The sequence below is a fragment of the Manis javanica genome, chromosome 11 (genome assembly GCF_040802235.1).
Source record: "Manis javanica isolate MJ-LG chromosome 11, MJ_LKY, whole genome shotgun sequence".
Taxonomy (NCBI): domain Eukaryota; kingdom Metazoa; phylum Chordata; class Mammalia; order Pholidota; family Manidae; genus Manis; species Manis javanica.
This window is the reverse complement of record NC_133166.1, coordinates 82,061,593-82,086,907: the sequence shown is the minus strand read 5'-3', so window position 1 is coordinate 82,086,907 and position 25,315 is coordinate 82,061,593. Positions and strand designations below refer to the sequence as shown.

The 25,315-nt window shown below is 40.1% G+C and overlaps 1 protein-coding gene across 24 annotated transcripts in view; it reads right to left on the bottom strand.

Annotated features, from left to right (window-relative positions):
* LOC118971592 (uncharacterized) overlaps positions 1-25,315 on the bottom strand; it is a 411,068-nt gene that overhangs the window by 203,191 nt on the left and 182,562 nt on the right. For 5 of the 24 annotated variants that reach the window (XR_012122776.1, XR_012122777.1, XR_012122769.1 and 2 more), the window contains one exon: positions 14,332-14,563. The exons of the other annotated variants lie outside the window; for them this stretch is intronic. The gene's annotated coding sequence lies outside the window, so the exon portion shown is untranslated. The remainder of the gene's footprint in view (positions 1-14,331; positions 14,564-25,315) is intronic. 24 annotated transcript variants of the gene reach the window in all.

Sequence of the window (25,315 nt, the reverse complement as noted above, 5' to 3'; positions counted from 1 at the left end):
AAAATTATGAGCAACATCATGGTTAAATTTCCATCTCATTCCTCAGCAGTACACATCATTTCTCTTCACACAACCATAAAAATGGTCTTTTATAGAAAGGTCATCTGTAAACACTTCAAATTCCAGGAAAACTTTTCTTGCTTAATATGTAGCTACATTTCACAATACTGTCATTTAGTCATTAATTAATCCTTGATGATTAAGTTATGTCCTTTCAGAGTTGGCTAGGATTTTTATCTTACATAATTCCCACATCATATTGTTGCCTTAAGTTGTATTCCCTTATTTCAGACATTTTTTTTTACTCATTAATTATATGTACATCTTTGACTTTTAAAAAACAAGGTTAGCACTGTGGAAAGCAGTACAGAGGTTCCTCAAAAAACTAAAAGTAGAAATATCATTTGACCCAGGAATTCTACTCCTAGGAATTTACCCTAAGAATGCAGGAGCCCAGTTTCAAAAAGATATATGCTCCCTTATGTTTATCGCAGCACTATTTACAATAGCCAAGAAGTGGAAGCAACCTAAGTGCCCATCAGTAGATGAATGGATAAAGAAGATGTGGTACATATACACAATGGAATATTATGCAGCCATAAGAAGAAAAAAAATCCTACCATTTGCAACAACATGGATGGAGCTAGAGGCTATTATGCTCAGTAAAATTAGCCAGGTGGAGAAAGACAAGTACCAAATTATTTCACTGATATGTGGAGCATAAGAACAAAGCAAAAACTGAAAGAACAAAACAGCAGCAGACTCACAGATCCCAAGAATGGACTAACAGTTGCCAAAGGGAAAGGGACTGGTGGAGGGGGTGGGAAGGGAGGGAGAAGGGGAATAAGGGGCATTACAATTAGCACACATAATGTGGGGGGTAAGCACAGTGAAAGCAGTATAGCACAGAGAAGACAAGTAGTGACTCTATAGCATCTTGCTATGCTGATGGACAGTGACTATAATGGGGTATGTGGTGCGGACTTGATAATGGGAAGAATGTAGTAACCACAATGTTGCTCATGTGATTGTATATTAATGATACCAAAAAAAACAGTAAAAATAAACAAATACATTTAAAAAATAAAAAACAGCGTTAGTTTTATTTTGTTTGGTCTCTAATTGAAATTAACCCTAAACAATGCTTGTATTGCAAAAAAGTTAATGCATAAGGAGTTAGATGTAGGAAAGCTAAATTTGGGAAGGGCAGACATTCTCATCACAATGGCATTCTATGTTATGAACAGCTCTGTAAGAAGATTAGATCTTCAGTTTTCTTATGGTGCAATCTATTGTTTACATGTATTTTTATTCCCTTCACGATATGCTCTCTAGCTGCTGCTAGAGACTTAGAGCTGAAGCGGTGTTCTAAGCATGGCAGGCAATGAATTAAAACACTAAAACAGATCTCTATTTGCCAGACAATTCAGGTTTTTGACATAAACTAGACATGGAGATTCCAACATTAACTTACCAGTCTTTTAGTAGCAACTCATTTTTAAAAATTGCTTTCACATATTGAGGGCAACACTTACTGGGCAATTAAATCTGCCTCTGGCTCTTGAAGCCAACAGCTGACAACTTCGAGGGGGCTGGAGACCTTTATTTATTAATTTATTCTTATTGAGATATAGTTGACATGTAACACCGTGTTAGTTTTAGGTGTATAACACATGATTTGATATATACACATATTGCAAAATGAGTCACAAAAAGTTTAAGTTAAATTCCACCACTGCACATAGCTGCAATTTTTTTTTCTTATGATGAGAACTTTGAAGATTTATTCTCAGCAAATGTCAAATATACAATATAGGATTGTTAACTACAGTCACTGTGTTGTACATTACATCCCTGGGTTATTTATCTTATAACTGGAAGTTCGTACCTTTTGACCATCTTCACCCACTTTGTCCACTTCCCATCTTAGGTAACCACCAATCTGTTCTCTGAATCTCTGAGTCTGGATTTTGTTTTTCTGAGTTCACATATAAGTGAGATCATATAGTATTTGCCTTTCTCTAACTCATCTAACTTAACATAATGCCCTCAAGGTCCATCCATGTTGTTGCAAATAGCAGGATTTCCTTCTTTTTTATGGCTGAATAATATTGTTTTAGATATATACACACATAATTCTTTTATCCATTCATTTTATCCATTCAATAGACACTTAGGTTGTTTTCATATCCTGACTATTATATATAATTCTGCAATAAACATAGGGAACAGATATCTTTTTGAGATAGTGATTTTGTTTCCTTTGGATAAATACCCAGAAGTAAAACTGTTGGGTCATACAGCATTCTATTTTTAATTTTTTGAGGAACCTCCATACTGTTTTCCACAGTGGCTGCACCAATGTACATTCCCACTAACAGAGTGGGAGGGTTCCCTTTTCTCCACATCCTTCCCAATACTTGCTATTTCTAGTCTTTTTGACAAAAGTCATCTACCAGGTATGAGGCTCACTGTGGTTTGATTTGCATTTCTCTGATAATTAGTGATGTTGAACACCTTTTCATGGACTGTTGGAAAAATGTCTATTCAATTTCTCTGCCCAGTTTTTAATCAGATTGTTTGTTTTTATGCTATTACATTGCATGAGTTCCTTATATATTTACATACTAACCCTTTATCAAATAATTTACAAATATTTTCTCCCATTCCACAGACTGCTTTTTCAATTTTCTGATGGTTTCCTTTGTTGTACAGAGCTTTTTAGTTTGATGTCATCCCATTTGTTTATTTTTGCTTTTGTTGCATTTGCTTTTGGTTTTTAATGCAAAAAAATCATTGCCAGTGCTTACTGCCTATGTTTTCTTCTAGGAGTTTTACAGTTTCAGATCTTATGTTCAAGCCTTTAATCCATTTTGAGTTTATTTTTGTAGCTGGTTAACTCCCTTGCCCACCACGATCACGATGCCCAAGTCCTCCATGCCCAGAGTTAGGGGCTGCAGGTTAGCTTCACTGCTCATCTATTCAGCTCACTACTCCAATGTCAGGTTGCCAGGGATGTTGTTTCTGAAAATCACAACCATTATTTTTCCCTCCCTCCCTGCTCACCATAACCACAAGCTCAGCTCACCACACTGAACTGAGCGTGGTGCCATGCCAAGGTCTAGGAAATGAGTATGTTAGGAGCTCTCTCATTTCACTGAGGTTACATTGTTTATATTGGGAGCTGGAAGTGCCTGGTGATTCAGACACAGTGTGTCATCTCTATAGGCTCAGTCAGAGAGGAGGTCAAGAGCACCACCACTTACATACTGTAGAGTTGAGCAAGAAGCTGAGGCCACATTACAACTATATTTGTGTCTTCCTCAAAATTTGCTTATCCTCCTCCCTTTTTGACTTTTCAGTGGCTTCCTATCACTCTCACGCTAGAAACCAAGCTTCCCAGCAAAATAAATTAGCTCTACTGCCCAGACAAATTGGCTTTTGATTCACCTCTGATGTCTCAATCTTCACATCCTTCACCCTAGGTACAGTCAAATGTGATCTCCCTGAACTCTCATTGTACTATCACTGTTCTACTAATTCCATATACATACTGTTATGTAAAATCTGCTGTTAAAATCCTTCTCTCCTTCTACCATATCCACTGACAGGCTAACTACAATTAGTCATTCAAAATTGTTCTGATTGTTCCTCCTCTTGATGAATGTATCCTGATCAAGTAGGTGCTATTCCACTGTATTTGCCTCTGTCAGAGATCTGGAAATTGCTCACTTTTTGTTTTGTTTCAACCCTATAGACTATCACTATCTTCTCCATACCTATTTATCTAGTGAGATATCACTATAAACTACTGGAGGGTAAGGATGCTCTCTTTTATGCCTTTAACTCCAACCCTAGCACAGTGATCCTAGATCAATTATGTATCTTACTAAATGTTAATAAATGACTAATGATAATAGCCTTTGCAATTTTCAACCAACCATTTAATAAATATTTGAGTGTCTATTAAATGCAAAGCTCTCCTTTGTGCATGATGCAAAGATAAGACATGTATTTTTCATTCTAGGTGCTTCAAGTCTAGTAGCAATGTGCAGGCATACACACCTCTAAAGGAAAATCAGCAACTTGGGCTTGTTTTGGCCTCTACAGAGTAGGCATACATGGTAGTTTAAATTTCAATTTATTCCAACTATTTAGAGTTAGGTTATTTGTATGGAAAATCCATTTTCCATCTTCTCTCGAAAAACTGAGAAACATGGTATTACTACATTGCGTCTTTCACAGCATCTAAGGAGAGAGAGCCTCCCCTTAGATGGACAGCTGATGGTTCTCTGAATGGATGTTGCAAGTTAACATTTCATTCCAGACCATTTTCACCCCACAGTTAACTCCTGGCCTTTCAAAACCAAGCTTGTATGAAAAAGAATATTTTGGTCATATCAGTGAGAAACGAATGAATCTAAGTGAAAAAGTACAGATCTGTAGGCTTAAAGTTGAATCTCATACAGGGAAACTTGTCTTGGCAGGAGTGGGAGGTGATGAAGAAAAATATTTTTTTGCATACAACTAATTCTTCCTCTGGTTTTGCAGAAATCAGGCTAAATTAAAGCTATGGGAATTCCTAAATCTATGTCATCACCAATTACTAGCAAATCAAAAGATACCATCTGCTGTTGAAAGCTAAAGCTTTCTCTGCGACAACTTAGAAAACCAAGTATTCAAAGTGTCATTTTAATTTCTTAAATAAAAGCAAGGGGATTGACTGACTTTTTTAAAAGTTCTTAAGATGTGGTGAAAAGAAAAAGACATCTGTTCCCTGCCCAGAGCCCCTTTCCCCCAGCCCCACCAAGCAGCACCACTAAGGACAGAGCTGCTCCTTCTCCAGAGAACTGCCCTTTGAGAAGCTACCTCCCACCCAGGTGGCCCACCACCAGTGACTGACAGAATCTGCAGTACTGGCTCCCTTACCTCAAAGTGGGACTGACTGTGGCAGAATTCATGCTCCAAAACTTCCTGTTGGGACACAGGCTGAAGCTGATCCCAGCTGAGTCTTCCCTTCTTTCCCTACCCTACTCCACTCCCCTCCCATTTCTTCCCTGGAGACCACTTCTTCAAATTGCTGTCAGAAAAATCTCTCTCAGGGTCCACTTCTAGGAAACCTGACCTGAGACACTTAGCACCTTAGGAGATCCATGTACTTACTACTTTAAAGACAGTGGGCTCAAATATTCTGATGTTGTTTGAAGAACACATGACTGTTCAGCCTGACACCTCTAGATATGAGCCCTGTTCAAGGACACCCCCTTAATTGCACCTTTAACATTAGAAATTCATTCTGTGGTGGACTTGTCAGATATATCCCCATATTAAGACACAGCAATGCCATTTAGGTCAAAAGAATATAAATGCTACCCAACCCTGCCAAATACAGATTTTCCCATAGCTTCATAGCAGAAATAACCTACTAAAAAGTCCAACTCTCACTTTGAGATCAAATAAAGAAAATAGAGAGTGAGACTGAAGAAAATATTCCCATGAAGGTAAGGTAAAAATAATCAGGAGTTCCTGTAATTACTAACAAAAGGAAAGCTGACTATTAATTTTTACTTTGCCTGGAATACTGTCCATCCCATTAGTAGTGTTTGATTCATTGTTGGCATGTATCTTCTTGCTTAGTAAAAGATGGCCACCTCTGCATTACTGGTGAGAGTCTTTCTCTGGGTGAGACTCAAAGCTATGAATTCCGATGGTGTTGCCATATACTGAGGTGTTTTCAGATATTAGCAATAGGGGGCAGGTTGCTCTGCAGTTTTCAAAGATTCCATTTTTTTGACAAGATTAATTTAAATTTGCATGTGAAGATTGAGGTCACTGTGAAATGAAACCAGCAATAATAGGAAATGATGACACGTTTGAAGTTGAGAATTTCCAGCTTGAGAAATAGATCCTTAAAAAGATCACCCCCAAATTGTGAAATGAGGGACCAGGTAGTTGTGAGATCAACCAATAGTGGGCAGGATGGGCAGAGAAGAACAAAACGGTGTTTTAAGGGATGGGTAGGATTCCATCCCAATTTCTAGTTTCCTAGTGCTTGCTATTTACTAAGTCAGCCCTCTGCTGGGAAGCACCAACCCCCAAATGGAGAGTCCTTGGAGCTTTAATGGACTTTTAGAATCTGAATTTTGGTTGGCTACCATGGGAATTCTATACAGCCCACTTGGGGATTGCCTGATGCAGCTTATCTGGAGGAGTATATATCAGGGAATGTGGGACAGTAGGGAAAGGAACTAATTGGTACCTAACAGCAATTCAATTAGTGATAGGCATTAAGCCTAGTCTATGGATTAGAAAACTGAGGCAAAGAACTTCAGTAACTGGTTGCTTTGACTATATCATAAACAAAGACTAAAAGTCTGACAAGAATATTATAGAATGGAACAACACTGGAAAACCAGCTGGACCTCCCCATTCTTTACCTCTACCCACTGGAGAAAAGATAATGCCTCTCCAAAGGGATTCAGTTGGGAGCACTTTGGCAGTAACAGTCAGAGATCCCTTTGATTTGGGTCCAGAAACTTTCTTTGTAAATGGAAGACAATATACCATAGAGATAGGAATGTAGCTATTGTGGTCAGGTAAACTGAGTTCAGATTTCAGGTTTCCAAAGTACTAGCTGTGGAAACTTACTTAATTTTCTTAGTATAGCTGAGATTCAGTTCCCAAGGGTTAACTATAGTACTTCTTCATAGGGTGGATACAATGTGTATAAACTTAGGCCAGTGTATCGCAGATAGTAAGTGTTCGTTAATGGTAGGAAAAAAATGAACACATTTACATTTCCGGCATTTCCCTTCCCTCAGGTTTTAGTGTAATGTTGACTTACTACCATGATAATCTTGTATTTTTTTCTACCTGCATTTAGATTCCTGTTTTCTACTAAGGTGATAGTTCCTTATTGCTTAATCTATGTTTTATTTATTAGCCAGAATTATTTAGAAGGTGACCAGATATTCCTCTTAATTCACCAGAGATCCCACAAAAGGGGATGAGACAGGGGCCATGGGCTTAGACAGAATAGGGTGAGGGCCTCCAGAAAAAGCAAGGCAAGATATTTACAGTCAGAGCAATGTAACTACATGCAAGGAAATCACCTACCAAAACTCCGTGTTAAACATTAAGCTCTAGGGTCATTCTTCAGTGAAATCAGTTGATACTCCCCAAGGAAAGTAGCCCATCTTTTTATTATGCTAATTGTTTGTAATCATGTGTAAAATTCACTTTAGCATGCTAAAAGGGATTTAATATCTCATCAAGGCCAAACATCCTAAGGCCACTTTGAACAAGTCCGTACCCAAAGCCCTTTATCAGTTCCCCAAAATCCTCAACTGCCTATAAATCCCGTAGACAATGCACCACCCGGGGCTCTCTTGTCTGCCAGGAGCTCTGTCCTCTCACTGTATCTCTCAATAAAAGCCTCTCCCTGGCTCTCCTACCTTGACTGTTTGCTAAGTTCATTCTTCTACTCCGCAAACAACAACCCCGGCATCAGGGAGACATCTTCTACAGTTTGCTTCTAAGACAATCATCTCTAAAATACATATGTGGGACTATCTATTTTACTGAGTTGGGCACTCCAAGTCTGGCTTGCCCTGAGACAAGCGGTCACCTAAAGGTTTCCCCTGGGCGTGTGGTACCTTATTGGGACCCACTATACTGAAAGGGGCGTGGCTTCTGTTGCCTCTGGAAGGCTGATAATGCTGGGGTTGAGCAAAGGTCCAGAGGCTAGAACTCCTTTCCCCAAGAACTCAATAGGAAGACCACTTCTCTTCCTATCTTTCCTGAAAATACTGCCCCAGACGTAGCACAGGACAATTTTTAAGTAACTGAATGCTCTGTGATAATTAATTTTATGGATCAACTTGACTGGGCCATGGGTGCTCAGATAATTGGTCAAACGTAATTCTGGGTATGTCTGTAAGGGTGTGTTTGGATGGGATTAGCATTTCAATCAGCTGACTCAGTAAAGCAGATTGCCTTCCTTACAGTGGGTGATCCTCATCCAGTCAGTCCATGGCCTGAATAGGACAAAAAGGGTGACCCTCCCCTGAGTAGCGGGAACTCCTACTGCCTAACAGATGGGGCTGGGACGTCGGTCTTTGGACTCCAGCTGAAACACGGCTCCTCTTGGGTCTTGAGCCTGCCAACTTTGGGGCTGAAATCTTTACCATTGGCTCTTCTGGGTCTTCAGCTTGTTGACTGCAGTTCTTGGGACTGTTCAGCCTGCATAATCACAGGAGCTAGCTCCTTATTTTACATGCATATGCACACATATCTCCTCCTGGTCCTGTTTCTCTAGAAAACCCTGACTAATACATTCTCAAAACTTAGGTTGGTATATTGTAAAAATCTGCTCACTTGAAGTAAGACTACCTGGGAAATAAAAAGTCCATTCTTTTCCTCAAAGTTCCTAGCCTTGTATCTGCAAAGAGAACAAAAGTACAAAGGGAGGAAATAACTACTTGCTAGCCTGTGATATGGGGTGTGTGTTGAGTGTGTGTGTGTGTTTGAACACAGGCAGAGCAGCTACAATAGGATTTGGTTTCTAAGGACTAAGAGGAGAAAAATGAAAACTGTCAAAATAGAGCTATGTTGTTTTATGATAGTTCACATGTTATTAAGATGCTGCATTACTTTTCCAAGAGCCGAGCTGGGAGAAGTGTGAAAATAAGATTCCTGCTGAATGCTTTTCAGGAGAAATAGGTTCCTAATGGGGGCAGGGCTTTTCTTTAGGAAGATGTCCTCTGGTTATAGAAAAAAAAAAAGTTGACATTTCCCTCTAGTGGCAGAAAGGAAATAATACTCACTGAGGAGAACAATGTAAGATTAAGAATGCTTCAGCAAAGAGGTTTCCTTCCTCTTTTTGAATACTGTAATTATTGCTAATCATATAATGATTATTACTTATTTCAGGAATGTCCTGCACCAGAGAATTTGTAACTGCATTGGGAAAGGTCTCGTCAGAGAAGAAGATAAACCTGATCCCTGAACGGGTCCAGGAAAACTTTGTGAAGTAGGTGACAAAATAGTGCGTGGTTCCCCCTTTTCCCATTACTGAGCCTTCACCAGGCATCCAGTGACAACATGATCTGCTTCTCCTTAAGTTCTACCAGAATATTCTAAGGATATTCTGGTTCTTTCTCTTTTGCTTCTATTCCCTTTCTCCCCACCAAAAATTGCATTTCCATTACCTCATGGTTTTATTTTTCACCTTAGTGCCCCTGCCTCTCATCAGTGATCCACACCTCCTTATCCCATCATTGACTTCACTACATTACTTTACAATTGTACGTTTTTGTGACTATTCCTCCCCATCCTCACTAAAGTTTGAACTCCTTACCGGCATGATCTAAATTTTTGTCTCTGAATCACAAATGTCTAGTTCAGTGTCTGGAACTCAGTAAGTACTTGGCAATATAAAGCATACATATATCAATAAGTGGTTAAATGAATGAATCTGAAAGTAATTTAATAAATTAACAAGTCCATTGATATATTATCTGTATTTCATATTTTATATTATTAGGGGAATTGCAGAGAAAATTCTTGAACTCAAAAGTGAAGCTGAAGTAAAATGAACAGTAGAAAATAATTAGGAAGTTGTTCCTTGTGTGGAGTCTTCCAGAATTTAGCCTATTTAAAGATATGAAGTGATCAGATGGATGGAAGGACTCACTGATACACAGCATATTCACACATTAAATAGCATTGTGCAAAGTTTGCTGTTCAATTATGATTCTCTCATGTGGGAAAGAATGGAAGGTGATCTGGGGCTTGAGAATTCTTACTCTCAGGATGAAAATGGAATTCAAAGCTTGAAAAGAGAAACTGCTCCCATTTCAAAAATTCATTTCCTCTAGCTTCTTTTCCTACTAAGAAAAAAACTGATCATTTTTGGACAGCCAAAACAATATGGATTTTATGAACCAAAGAACACAAAAGTGGGGAATGATTAAATCATGTGTCTTTAAGTGAGGATAGGAGGTATAAGTCATGGCTATATTTTTCAGGAAAAAGCAGTAATAGAAAAGGCTTGCCTCTGAAAAGTCAATGTAGAAAAGACACATTTTTCACATCTCACATGAAGGCACATGACTTATGTATAAGACATTTATATTTTTAAATACAAACTTTCCTAGAGCATAGATCATTGCACATGAGAGCTACTAATACAGCCTCAAAAAAGAGCTGAAAACTTTTACTTCTGAGATGGATGTAGTAGGTAAATGCAAGACAAAACCCCCCAGTAATAATTAGGAAAAGTTGGATATATTACAAAAATCATTTTAATTGTATGAGATTGATGCAGAATCCAAGAGGAAAGGCAAAGAGTTATTAAAATTCCAGCTGTCATTTTTCCATAAACTGACAAGTTGATCCTACAGTTTATGTGGATATGCAATGGAACCAGATATAAGGCTATATATTTACGGTCACTTGATTTTTAAGAAATGTGCCATGACAAGTTAGAGAGGAGATAATAGTCTTTCCAATAAATGGTGCTAAGACAATGGGATATTCACATGCAAAAGAATAATGTTGGACCCCTAACTCACACTATAAAATAAAAACTAACTCAAAGTTGATCATAGACTTACATGTAAGAGCTAAAATGATAAAACTCTTAGAAGAAAAATAGATGTTAATTTAGTGACTTTGGGTGAGGCAGTAGTTTCTTAGATATGACACCAAAATCACAAGTGACAAAGAAAGAATGAGAAAAAATATTGAACTACAACAAAATTATAAGCCTTTGTGCTCCAAATGTTACAATAAAGAAATTGATAGTACAGCTCATAGAATGAGAGAAAAAGTTTGCAAATAATACATGACAAGGGATATGTATCTAGAATATATAAAGAACACTTACTAAACAATAAAAAATAAACAATCCAATTTAAAAATGGATAAAGGGTTTGAATGACATTTCTCTAAACAAGATATAGAAATGTCCAAGAAGCTCAGTATCAGTTGTCATTAGAGAAATGCAAATCAAAACCACAATATGCTGCCAGTTCACATCCATTAGGATGGCTATAATGAAAAAAACAATGACAAGTGTAGACAAGGATGCAGAGAAACTGCAACTCTCACACATTGCTGGTGGAATTGGAAAAGCCACTTTGGAAAATAGTCTGTTAGTTTCTTAAAAATTTAAACGTAGAGTAACTACAAGGCCCTACAATTCCACTTCTAGTATATGAAATGAAAACATATATCCATACAATGTGAGCACAAATAGCAGCATTATGCATAAGATCCCAAAGGGGAAAAAATCCAAATGTCCATCTACTGTTGAGTGAATAAATAAAATGTGGTATGGCCATACAATGGAATATTAGCCATAAAAGGAATGAAGTTCTGATACATGCTGCAACATGGATGATCCTTGAAAACATTATGCTAAGTGACTGCAATGTGTATAATGTGTAGAGATTTTCTTTAGATTCCAGATAGAAATATTCTGGAGTTATTCCACTTTTGGGTATCTATCCAAAAAAAATCTGGATGGATAAAGAAGATGCAGTATATATCCATCATATATACATAGTCCACCATATATGTACACATGGCCGATTATATATATATATATAGTAGACATTACTCTGACATAAAAAGGTAGGAAATTTTAATATTTGTGATAACATGGATGGAACTAAGGGTATTACGCCAAGTAAAATAAATCAGACAGAGAAAGATAAATACTGTATGATTTCATTTATATGTGGAATCCCCAAACATAAAACAAAGAAGCAAAGATACCCAGTAACAGACTCATAGATACAGGAAACAAACTGTTTGTTACCAGAATGGGGAAGGAGTAGTGGGGTGAATGAAATAGGTGAAGGGGATTAAGAGGTGCAAATTTCCAGTTATAAAATAAATAAAACAGGGGGTTGTAAAGTACAGCATAAGGAATATAGTCATTAACATTGTAATAACTTTGTATGGTGACAGATGGTAACTAGACTCATTGTGCGGATCATTTCATAATGTACAAAAATATTGAGTCACCATTGACACCTTAAATAAACAGAATAGTGTATGTCAATTACACTTCAATAAAAAATATTCTGGAATTATAGTCATGATATTTATACAACTTAGTGAATGTACTAAACACTATTTAATTGTACACTTTAAAACTTATTTTTATGGTATGTGAATCTCATTAAAAAAAAACAAGAGTAGTCTAAGTCATCTAGTTTTTCCATGATACTGCAATACATCTGAGGCAATGCTGTGACATGCCAGAAAGAGACATGCATGTGATTTGAAGTTTTGTGGCACGGCAGTCTGTGGGTCTGTTCTGGAGCTACCTTAAAATTATGCTTCTGTTAATCTCAGTGTCCTCCTCCTTCCCTCTTTTCTTCCCATACATGCCTTTGTCCTCTACCATATATATGTCACTCCCAGTGTAAGTTTTAGCTATTTGTGTCCACATACTAGACATTATGATTTTCAGCATGATCAGAAATATACATCATCCAAGGCAATGTTTCCAAAGTATATCAAAATCACTGGGAAATAAACTCAACATAGAATCCAGGACTGTGCATCTCAATAGGGACTCCACTTTGGCAAGCAGCATCCCAGGAGACATACACAACCAGGGTTGAGAACCCCACTTTTAGAGTTTGAACAAGAATTGGTGTGAATCCTTTGATTGTTCACGCAGTCATGATGAGATGGTCCAGAGTAACAGTTCCTGGTGAACTTGTAGCCACTCCTCTGAATTTGCCACTGACCTTGTCTCTTTGGTAACTCTGCTTTCCTCTCCCCTATTACTGATTATCTAGATACTCTAGTACCAGGGGAAGGGCAGAAAGCAGCCTTTCCCCTTTCAAATCCTGTACATGGGAGGTCTGGCAATTATCTTGGTTTAGGGGCAAATTTTCTTATGTCAAACTCACCCATTAAGATAGAGATTTACTCAAGGGCCCTGAAGCCCATCTTTGCTTTCTGTATTTGGATGAAAATAACAAGAGCATTATGACAGGGGGTCAAAAGATAGGTCATCCATGAAGTCACTTGCAACACAAAGGGGCAAGATCAGAGGAAGAAAAGGATTCTCATCTGTGTCCCTCAAGGCAAACAGGAGATCTTCTGATGGTTATCTGGCTAATGTGTCTTAGTGGGTTTGTGACTCAGTCTCTATTCCCTGGTGTATTTCTAGCAAGTACCTTAACCATAGCCTGAGTCCATGTGGGCTGCCAGGCCTTTACAGCTCCCTTCTGTCCCCTCCCCTGCATCTCTCAGGGGATCCTTAGGTCTGACATGAGCAGGCTAACAAAATATAGATGTTCCAAATGGGTGACTGGAGAAAGTGATATTCCAGGAGCAGTAAGAATCAAATGCCTAGGCCAAGCCTGCTGTCTCTATTCTAACAAAGCAAGAACCAATCTGAAAATGAGGACTCTGAAGCAACAGATATGTTTTTTTTAGACAATCTACATTAAGATAAAAAACAAATGAATTTCTTCTAAAAGAATTCTAAGCTGTTATTTTTTTTTTAAATAAAAAGAATTTCTCTAAACCCTTAATCTGTAAAACTATAAAAAAAAAATGAGCCCTTCCCCCAATATCCAATATCTCACTTTCTAGAGCCACTAACTGGGAGCCACGTCCAGTCTGGCTGTCCAGTTGCACCTGAGTTTCTCCTCCTGGTTGTTTTTTCCTATTTTTAGGCTGACAGTGATGAACAGCAACAGCAGCTCTGAGAGGTTCACTTTTGCCCCTTCCACTCAGCCCACTGTGCTCCACATTAGGAAGTGAAGGCAGGTAAAGAAAGCTAGTGACTGGAAGGCTGAGCCTAGAGCACTAGCTACATCCTGATACCCAGGCTACATCCTTGACCAATTAAATTGCATCTCCGGGTATGGGAGCCAAGAATCAGTATTTTTAAAAACTCACTGAGCAATTCCAATCAACAGCCAAGACTGAGAACTACTGGGCCAGAGCAAAGAGGAAGATTCTCCCAACATCCCAACAAACTCAAAGTCAGATGACCTTTTATTACATTCAACTGTCCTAGAACACCCAAGCTCCCAACCCAGCACCATTTCCAAGCAGAGGGTGGAACTGCCCTTCCTTATATTCCATTCTTTCAGCTGTAATTCTTTTTTTTCTTTGACATTTTCCCCGTTTAAGATGCCTTGAAGTTCAAGTACACTTGGTCTTATGGTGATGTAACTATTGCATAAGTGCAGTGGGCAGAGATTCGTTTTAATCACTACCCTCTCCTCCCATTCCTCACCTTTCCCTCTACTTCCATAGGTAAGGGACTCTCAAGACCTTAGGTATCTGTATCACCTGGGAGTAGAAGAAAATGCAGATTCTTGGGCTCCACTGCTGAACCTCTGGTGATGGAGCTCCGCAATCTGTGTTTTAATTAGTCTTCAGGTGATCCTGATGCAGTTTAAAGCTTGAGAACCACAGCCGTGGGCATCCATGATACGACAATTTATGGCTTCCGCTCTGAGGCTCAAAGCCAACCAGGCAGCACAGAGCCTTTAGAAGAGGTGCAGAGCACCTGGAGGTGATGCTGGGACAGAACACAGAAGCCACCTTTAGATTAAATAACTAGAGCAACATAGCCACCCTCTTTAGTCTCCTTTGTGCCCGTGGATTTTCTTTCAGTTGCCCAGCAGCCTACTGGGGATACACACGTCCCTGTTTGGAACATTACTTCTCTCATAAGGCACTGACTCTCTTTTGAGTCTTCTGAAATATACATGTGCATATAGTTCCTGTAATTTTGTTACAAGGAGCCAAATAAAAAAGAGCACAGTTTATGGAAAGAAGAAGGAGTTTGGCTTCAGTCCCAGACACTTAATTCACCAAGAAATATGTATTTATTCTATGCTCACAGTATTATGGAAGATCTTGTTAACAACTGGCCTAACTTGTACATTAGGGCATTTTGATTTAGTTTTAGTTTTATACTTCTGGGTCCAGCCATGGCCTACCAACCTTCCTCCTAGCTTTCACTCACCTCCTTCTAATCTACTTGCTATGCAGAAGCCAAAAGAGTCTTTCAAAATTAAAATCCCATTGTATTACTTTGCTTCTTAAAAGTCTAGTAATTTCAAATGCAGTTGACATAAAATCTAAATTGCTTTCTATAGCCTACAAGAGTCCTCATGATCTGTCCACCAGGTACTGTCCAACCTCTTCCACCACTAACACTCCCCCCTTCCATGCTCAGTGGCTCTGGTCCCCAAAGTCTTGCTATTCTCCAATAAGTCAGTCCCGTCATCACACAGGGCCTTTGCACTTGCTGTTCTCTTGCTGTGAAGGGCCCTCTCCCTACTTTCACATGGCTGGATCCTCTTTTAGTCATTCAGATATCAACTCAAATATTACTTTCTCCAGGAACCATGACCACACATACTCTACATTAGCAATCCCTACATAGTTGCCACCAAAGTTCCTTTTAAGTAGCACTTATAACTAACTAAACAAATTTATCAACCTATCCATCCATCTATCTATTCATTCACACCTCTGCATGTTGTTTGTTAAATACTTTGGTTTTTGGTTTTTCTGCTTTTTGTTTTTATCTATCTCCACTCACTTATAATCTAAATTGAATGAAAATAGGGGAATTTTCTGTTTTGTTCCCTCCTGTATTCCCAGATATAATAGGATAATAAATATTTTCTAGATATGTAAGTGAATGGATGCATATGCCATAGAGAATATTTTGAGGAATAGTAGTATATCAAGCTTTAAAATAAATCAATCATTTATGACTGTTGAAAAGTAAACCTGAATCATTAGATAGTATAATGTTATAAAATCTGAATGGGTTAGGGGAAGTTTACATTTATTTTCAATATAGAATATTGGAGCACAAAGGAATATTAAAAGTTTATTTGTTCATCCACTTTCCTCAGGGCAGGAATGCTCTCCAACTATCAAACAGAAAAAAGTCTTCTCTTTGAGCAAAAGGACCAATCACTTCTTTTCGCCCACAGTGAAGACTTTGTATGAGAGCAGTATTCAAGTTCAGATAACTCCCTCCAAATATATCACAGAAGGGTGTTCTGCAAGCCACATGCCTATTCTCTAATAGATAAATGTAACCCTAAAATTTGGTGGATTTACTTGGCTCACTAGGAGGGTATATCCTTAAAGGAGAAAAACAAAGAGAACTTCCAAGTTCAATTTTCATTTTAAAAATCTGTGTCAGAGTTAAGTGGTTTTAGGGAAACTCTCCAGAATTCAAGAGTGAGAACGAAGTCACCCAGCATCACCCCTGTAACATCCATGGGAGCTTTTTCTTAATCATTTCCAGCCTATTACTTTATAAGACAAGGCATTCCACAATGGAAAAGTTTGAATTATCAGGTAATCCTTTCCAATCATGTGTCCAAATCTTCCTTTTTAAAACTTCCCCAGTACCTCTGCCCTACAGACCAACCCAAAATGAGTCTGTTCCCTTTCCCACATGGCATGTGACTTCAAACATGGAATCACATCGGTTTTCCTTTTTCTCTTTGGACACCAAGCTTTCTCACTCATTGTCTTTAGTTGCTTTCTTTATGAATTGCTTCCAAGCCCCTGATTATTCTGGTTGTTTCCCTTTATCACATGCTCCAATTTATTAGTTCTCTTCATAAAGTATAAACTCCAGAGGCAAACACAACAGTAAGCAAGCAGCTTGTTGGCTTCCTGATACACTGCTGTGCCACTCGCCTCACGTTGGTTCTGTGCCCAGATGAAGATGAACTTAGTGCTTGGACTGCGTTACCACAATTGACTCACAGTTAGAAGATATAGACTAAGATGCTCTCACTGTAGCGATGTCCTAAATCCTGTGCCACATATTGCAAGAGGGAATACAACAACAAGGGGAGAATTATGCTGTTCAACTTAGGAATTCCTAAGCTTTTAATGTTCTCAGGGTAGTTAACAATAAAAGCAAGAGTTCCTTCTCACTGAACGCACTTTCTGAGCAGGTTGAAGGGTTTACTTTAACGTTTAAACCTTAGTCTGCTTCTTTGACAGTTCTTTATCAGCAAGCCCTCTTACAATGTTCTGGCTCTCAGAAGGAGGTTTCTAGGAACAAACAGCAGTGAATCTGAGAGCAGCTTCTTGAACCTCTTGTTTCTTCCCAGGTATAATCTCAGAGGCTGATGCACAAGTCTCCCTGGTTTGGGTGCTTATCCTTTTTCCCCCTTCTAAACAACATCCATGCTTTAATACTACACAGTGAAATATAATGCTGCAAACAAGAGAGTTGTAATTCTAGATGGCCAAGTGCATTTTCTGCCAAGACCTTGGGCATTCACTCTTCTTCTTGTTCTAACAAATACTGGTATTCTGACCTCCAAGGCATGCCCTGAAGTTTGTGTTTTCCAGTATTCATCCCAAAGTATGAGATGATCTAATCTATCTAGGTCCTTCCCGCCTGACTTTAAAACTGTTTTTGGCAAGTAGAATGGAAATAGTGTGAAACTAAGGCTGAAACGTTCCAGACTGGGGACATGCTGTGATTATCACACTTTATGATCTAAGGCGTTTATAACCCTGATCACTTCTGTACATCTTCAGCCGTTACTGTCCATCCAGAGGATGCAATCAAGGAGCATGTGCCCAGTGAATGAAGTGACTGGCACTACTGGCGTTCCTCTAGGTCTCCCATACACACCTAGGCATACAGGCTACTCAGCTTCTCTGTTGGACCAATTCTATGCTTTGCCCACCAAATTCCTGCAACCAGGCAAAGAACCATTATGTGAAATTCACATCTTCTTTTTCTCTCTGCTGTCTGCTTTCCTCTTTGTGAGCCTTGGTCTTCCCTCCCCAAGACTCACTGCCTTCAGTCTTTGGTTATTCACTGGTCTAGCCTTTGCTATGAGACCCCACTCAGACTGCATTCTGTAGCATTACCTACAGTTCTCTCAAAACAGTGAACAAAAAAATGCCCTAAATCCTCACCTTTCCTGTGCCCCTTACTTTCAGGGCCCCAAAATGTCTGGAAAACTCATCCAATAAATGTATTAGAAGAGGAATAATGCTGATAGATAGTTAGCCTAGTTACTGAACCAATTTCCAGGCAAAAGGTAACCTCTCATGTTAGTCTTTAGTCAAAGCATCCCCCACTGGAAAGCATTCATTGCTTTCAACTCTGTTTTCTTCCCTCACCCATCTAGTTAGCCAAATTAGAAACATGTAAGTCACCCTTGATTTCATCTCCATATTCCATCCAATTGATCATTAAGAGCTAATGATTCATCCTTCTTAAAACCCCCTTTAGGTGATCCCCATTTCCACTCCCTATCTCACTGCTTATGTTTAGAGCCTCACCTTCTCTCTCTTTTGGACTTCCTAAATATTCTCCCTGCCAGAGAAAAACTGTCTACATTGTGAACTTTAATGCTTAAAAACTTCAAGATCTGCTTCCTGCATATAGGTTAAAATAAATTCTTTAGCATAACATTGAACAAACTCCAGGACTGGCCCCTGTCTACCTCCCTAGTCTCATCTTCACCCTTCTAGCTACACTGAACTGCCTATGTCCCCCAAATCAAGTACCATCTCCTCCATACACCTTCCCAACTTCAAATAGAGAAAATCACTCCCAAATCTGTCCCACCACCGCACCGATATACACTGTTACATTCTAGGCAATTGTGTTTTTATTGCCCTCTCTACTAAAATCTGAGCTACTTGAGAACACAGCTGTAACTTCTGACTTTACCTTCAGAACCAGGCATATTACCAATAGTAGATACTTAATACATAGTTGAAGAATTAATGAATAAACAAATAAACAAATGTATCTTTTCTATACACAAGCTGGGCCCCAGTATAAAGTATTTTTCTTTAGTTCCTAATAAAATGCCTTGGGGGAACATCTAGTCTGCATCAGTTATACCAAAGAAAGGACCAGAATTGATTTTGGAGGTGGCAGCAGCTGGCTCAAAGGGGAACAGGATGCCTCTGAGTGCAGGACATGGTTATGGCTGTGAGAACCATGACAAAATCTCAAGGGGGAGATGAAACTTGGGCTTCCAGAGTCAGTTCTGCTTAAATAGCCATCCCTACCTCCACAGAGGAGTTCCTCTTACAATTCTTCTTTGCTAAGTCCTTTAGGATTTGATGTCTCGGTGTCATAATGAAGGCTGTTTCCTCTAAAGATAGCAAAGGCCCAATCTGACAGGATCCAGAGCACAGGCGAGCGGTGGCCTCACCGAGGGGCACAGAAAATGCATCCATTGCAATAGGAAGGACCTCGGGTACCAGTGTGGGGAGGATAGCTGCTTGGCGGGGTAGGATGAGAAGGTTCTTTTCAGATCTGATTTCCTCAGGGAAACATCAATCAATGTAATCAGTTCAGAGGGAGGAGGAGGAGGACTCCTGGAGGTTTGAAGAGAGGCAAAGGTATGGACTCGGGCTCCCAGGAATCGGGAGAGGGACTGCTGTTCAGTGTACTGTGGCCACATCATTTGAGGTTAGTGCTCACGAATGTCAAAGGCACCAGTCCGCCAGGCTGCATGTTACTTCCAGCCCTCGTCAGTTGCTCAGGTGTGAACAAAAGTGGCTGAAGAACTGTATCTAACCAGGTGAATATAATGAACATCTGAAGGGGCAAGGGAGCTGAAAGTGTATCCGAGGGAGTATTTATGAGGAAAGCTAAGCTGGATGAGGAAAGCAGACAGGCTGTGGAGGAAATAATGGACTGGGTGAATGTCAGACAGTTCCACCATAAGTGGAAGGATTGAATTAAAAATGTAAGAGTGGTGTTCAGAGCATTTTGAGGAAGGTTAAGTTTTTGTGAATTATTTGAACTGAAGCATAATAGTTGGGGTAGATGGCTGAGGGGGTGGGAGTGGGGTCAAGAGCACAAGAAATGAGATCAAGGAAGGGTGAGACCCAGTACAGGATGCACTGTCTCTGGGATATTGAGGCATCACAAATTTTGACAAGAGTAGGAGTTGTGGGAAAACACAGTGAGCTCAAGACTGACAGTTTTACTGAAAAAGGAGTAGACACCTAGAGCTAAGAAGATATGTAGGTGATATGTGTAGAACCTGGTGTTTGCAGAGAATTCTGTAATGGGGGGTTTAACAGTATTTGGAAGAAGGAGGAAGAATCAGGGACATGAACCTCACCTCCAGGGCTGGGGTACAAGGGTTGGGACAGGAAAAACTGCCTTCGCTTGAAAGGGTTGTGGAGAAGGGGTATCTTTAAAGGACACCTGGACCTCAGGACAAGCCAATGATGAAAGGAACAGGGAAAGAGGGGCTTGGTTTAAAGTAAATAAATCAAGAAAACACAGAGCCAATTGTGCCAGAATGAAGCCAGAGAACAGGCTGCAACAAGATCATACAAAAGGGCACTTAATGACATTGGGTTTTCCTGTAGTTTCCATGCTGCCTAGCCCCCAAAGGAGCCCCAGGAAGTAAAACTGGGGATTGATGTTAAAGTTTGATTATTTTATGAATCAAGTGATAAGACTGATGGAGGTGAGACTGACCCCAAAAGCCACCCAAGAAATCACTCATCACCTCATAATAATTCCTCTGTCACTTTCTTGCTTGCATGTAGTCCCTTTCTTAAGCTAACTTTAAACTGTAACTTAGCATGCACCACCATAAAAATGAGAAAATGTGGCGTGGAAGTCACTTTGGAAGAGAGTCTCCAGGTATGAATAAATGGGAAAGACCCGAGTCCCATTTCTTTCTTCTGGATGGAGGTGGTGGAAAGTTGCCCGTAATAGAATGCAGAAGTGCTTTCTTCTGGAATGTGCTCTGAACCCATTTAGTGACACATAAATTTATTTGTAAATTCCTGCACTCAGGGCCACATGCTTAAGTTCAGTTCTGTATCTCCCTCTTCACTGGGTCCCTATGACTCACCAGCAGAACATGATAGAAAGAATGCTGGACTCATACAAGGAGAACATAATTCCCTGGGAAGAGTATGGTTGATGGGAGAGTGCTTGCCAATGAGACAATACAGATTTTTTTTTAGGCAGTTTGGAGTTGTCTAAGTAATGAAAGAGTGGAAGGAATACCACAGAGCAATCTCCATCACAGGAGTGTAATGCTGCTTCCAGTGAACTCGCTGTCCCAGGAGATAGGAGTCTTAGAACATTTCACTAAGGCCAGAATGTCAAGACGGAGGTTTGCATAAGTTTAAAAAATTTCCCAACCAACCTACCAACAGAAAAACAGGACAGCTTTCGGTCTCAAGGGTAAGAAACGAAATGCATCAATGCTCCCCTTTCCCAGTTCAGCTTGGGGACTTTACTGTCAGTATTCCCTGGGAGTCTCCCAGGAAATTTAAAAATAATGATATTAAAAGCAATTAATACCACCTCACAGTGAGACTGGAGAACTCTGATGGAACTATTCTGGGAAAAAGCTAAGAAACCATCCAAAAGGTAAAGGGGCAGGACAGATTCTGTTTGTTCACCTAGAATTCGTCAAGCCTTCCTTTAGACTAATCCACCCATCTGTACATTTATTTATTTATTTAGCAATCATTGAGTGAGCAGTTACCAGGTATCTAACAGGGGTTCACACATCAGTAAGACACAGTTCCTGTCCTCAAGGCACATATTTACAGTGGAATAACCAGCCACCAGACAACTACATGGGCAAATTTCCTGCTACGTGGTAGTTGTCATGATATAATCAGCATAGGTGCCATGGGGACACATGATGGGTGGGCAACCTCACCAAGTGTGGGAAGTCAGGGTAAGTGTCTTTACGGGGTGACATCCACGCTGCGAAGAGAAAGGAGTACGAGATAGGCAAAGTGGAGAGGAGAAGGAAAAAAAATGATAAAAAACAAAGATGAGCTATCATTCCTGCGTAAAATCTACAACTGCTGACCTCAGTTTAGGTCTCAGTGGTTTCTGTAGGACCAAGGGACCTCTTGAGGCTCCAACACCCACTTGGCCCCAAAACCAGGGAGGCCAGAGGTCTACGGGAAGGTGAGGTGGTGCAACTGCTTTCAGAAGAGAACCAGAAACAGAAATCAAGTGATAGGAGCTGAAGCCATATGACACAATTCTTCTCTTGGAAAATGGCATTTAGACCAGGACCTACAAGATGAGTCAAATGAGGTGGACTGGAGGACAGAGATGAACATTCAAGTGGAGTGAATGCCACACGCCAGGGCAGAGAGTGTGCTGCAGTATAGAGCTCCCGGGAGGGCATGGCAAGATGACGCGAGGACTTAGGTAGGGAAAGACCTAAGTAAGGAAGGCCTAGGAAGCTGGTCCAAATTTATGCAATATTATTTTGAGCATTTCTAAAGGTGGCTGAATCATTTGAAACTCAAACCGGTCAACAAAGTGTTGATGAGTCTAAAAGGGTCTTTTAACTACAAAGCAAGGTTTAAGTTATAAAATGATAAGATAAACATTCTTTTGCTATAGTCTGTCTCTGAAGACCATTCTTCCTCACCACCCAAAAAAAGAAGACCCTGATATGCTCTCAGAAACAGTATCTTCTTAAAATAAGTACATGGCCTTCAAAGGCAATGCCTCTAAAGTAATTGCGCTCAGTTTGGTGTTTGTTACTTCAGTCGAGTTTTTGTTGTTTGACTTGTGATGTGTTTCATCACAGGACAGTAGATCGGATATTTGTGAAGATGGCAATTAACACTGAAGACACACTGCTGATTCTGGAACTGTGAAACGATTAAGTCTTTGTAAAGGATGTAACTGAGCCCTCACCTTCTCTATCTCTCATCCCAGCCAGTGTCATTCTTTCTTAGAATCCCCCTGGGTTTCTGACCTGGCCCGAGTAGGGGCTATGCCGATTTCCATAATCAGCAGCCACAAAACCTCTCAGGGGAAGTTCCCTCTGATTTTACACAGGATGTTTGGTAAGGAGCAAACTATAGCATAGAAGAGGATGAGACACGCCATGTGAGGCTTCCCAGAGGATCTTTATTACACAGCAAGGGTGGGTCAGGGAAAGCATTTACAAATTTATCCTGAGCAAGGAAGTTTTAATTCAAAATGAATTATGAGTTGGCCACTAAATGGAGGCATGGGTCAAAGTACGGGGCTTACAGGTCCTGGCTAAGCGCCCCAGGCTCTCTCCCTGGATTTCAGAGATGCATGGTTTGTTTTGTTCGGTTTTGTTTTAAAAATAGGGAGGAAACCTGACATCTCATCAACCAACCTGTGAAGAGTTCATCTGTTAAAGACTGAACGCGTCTGCTGTCTGCTGTTCCACAAGCAGAACTGAAACCCACGAAGAAGAGTCAAGGAGAGGCAGATTGAGATTTCGTACATGGAATTACTTTGTCAGAATTAAAACTGCTTGAGAAAGAGAAGGCTTGCTTCATTAGGTATTGCACCCCACCCCTGCCGCCCCCACATCCCTCCCCATCACTAGAGGCATTTAGGCAGAGTTAGGCTGCATGTGTAGGAGGGCTTCCTACATTAGCCAGGGCCAGGGGTATTGCTTCAGCACAGATGCTGCAATCAGGGGAGCACTTTCGGGACACAGAACTAGGATCTAGAGGGGGAGAAGGGAGGCCCGGCTGTCTGGACCTTTACAGGCTGCCCCATGATCTGATGCACAGCTTCCAGGTAACAGGAATCAACCTGGAGTATATGAACCAGTGGTCTAAAGAAATCTATTTTCTGACCACTTGGTGACTTTTCATCATCTCTCGCCCTCTCACACAAAATCTTTTTTCTCCTATGTGCTTAGGGTGCATGACAGAAACCCACTATTTTACCACCCTGGAGTATAATTCTGCTTGGGAATCACTGACCTGGATGACGTCTGAAGGCCTCTTGTTATGCTAAGATTTCACAATTTAAGATTAATTTATTAACTTTCACATTGTGCCACTGAGGTAGAAAAAAACACTGACTTGGACTGAATGCGCTTGGATGAGGCGGGAAGCAGTTTCCTGACTGGACAATGCTGGACTCGGAAACAGACTATGGGACATCTTTTCCTCAGGACAAACAGGAAGCACTTGGGGGAGGGTTAGGAAGGACCACTGTGAAACAGGGGAATGTTAAAAAAAAACAAAAACCTGGAGGTCATTTAAATTCCTAGGATTCTATTTTTAAACTTGGCTAATGTAAAAATAGCAGTATTTAGAGTAAAACCTGATTCTCACTTCCTTGACGGAGCTACAGATATAGAGGTTCCCCTTCTGGGGAACACACCAGATGTCTGGGAGAAGAGCCAAATTTGCACTCAGTGGCCCCCTGCTCCATTTCTTAACACATCAGTTTTCATTTTACAGTAATAAGCCATTTTGTGTCCTTGGCCTGATAACCTGGCTTATGACATAGTGGAAGGCTTTTCCTCGATTGACATCTCTTTCAGTAGGGAGGGGTGGGTGAGCTACTTGCTTAGGAAGCCTTGTTCCTTAGAAACCACACTCCAGTGAGCAGGGAAACAGCTTCTCTAAAATGGGCAAGGAGTGAGATCCACAATTCAAATAAATTCACCTCCATCAGCCTAACTCCTCACTAACCCACATTTCCCCAGCTCAGGTTTCCTTTCTGCTTTTCAATAGAAAACTCTCATCTGAGGAAGTGTTGGAGGAAAAAAATCCATCTCTTTTTCTTCCTGTTCTTGCTTAGATATGATAGGATGCAAAAAATCCAAGTTGGCTCTCTTCTGTAACTTCTTTTATCTTCAATTATGAATTCCTGATAGGAAAATGTCAGTTAACTAAATGTCCAAAGGTTCAAACAATCCCACAAATGACATCTGTCATTTAAATTTGGAGGACTCTGCTAGGGACTTCCAAATATGTTGTGCATAATTGTGAGGACAATCATATATTGATTTGCAAGAGATTCATCCACCAGTTGAAAAACAATCAGTAAATAGTAATGCTATGTTCTAAAGCTACATCTTAGCCTCAGTGGGCAGCCAATAGAGGCAATGCTTTCATATGATGATAATTTCTATACAAACAACCCATCAAAACATCAGCTCTGAGAACTTTTTGTGCTCCAAGAAGGAAGGAGTCTGAGTCAGGGTTTGTATGAAATCCCTCCTTCCTCTGATGGGCCACGGTACTTCTTTCTCTTTGATAAACTCCCACCTAGGAGGTGGAAACTCATCTGCTTCATTAGTAAGCCCTGAGCAATGTCCTCCAATAGTAGCAGTGTAATTTTAAAGTGACAAAAGACTTTATTTGCTAGAATGATGTCAGGAACTAGCCCTTCTTGAGAAACTCAATCTTTTCCAAGGGTGGTGGGAAATTTCACCTTTCCTGAAATAGGTTTTTCAAAACAGGCAAAGAAGGGGCTTCTAGGTTAGCCTGGCAAGGAGGAACCAACTGGAAA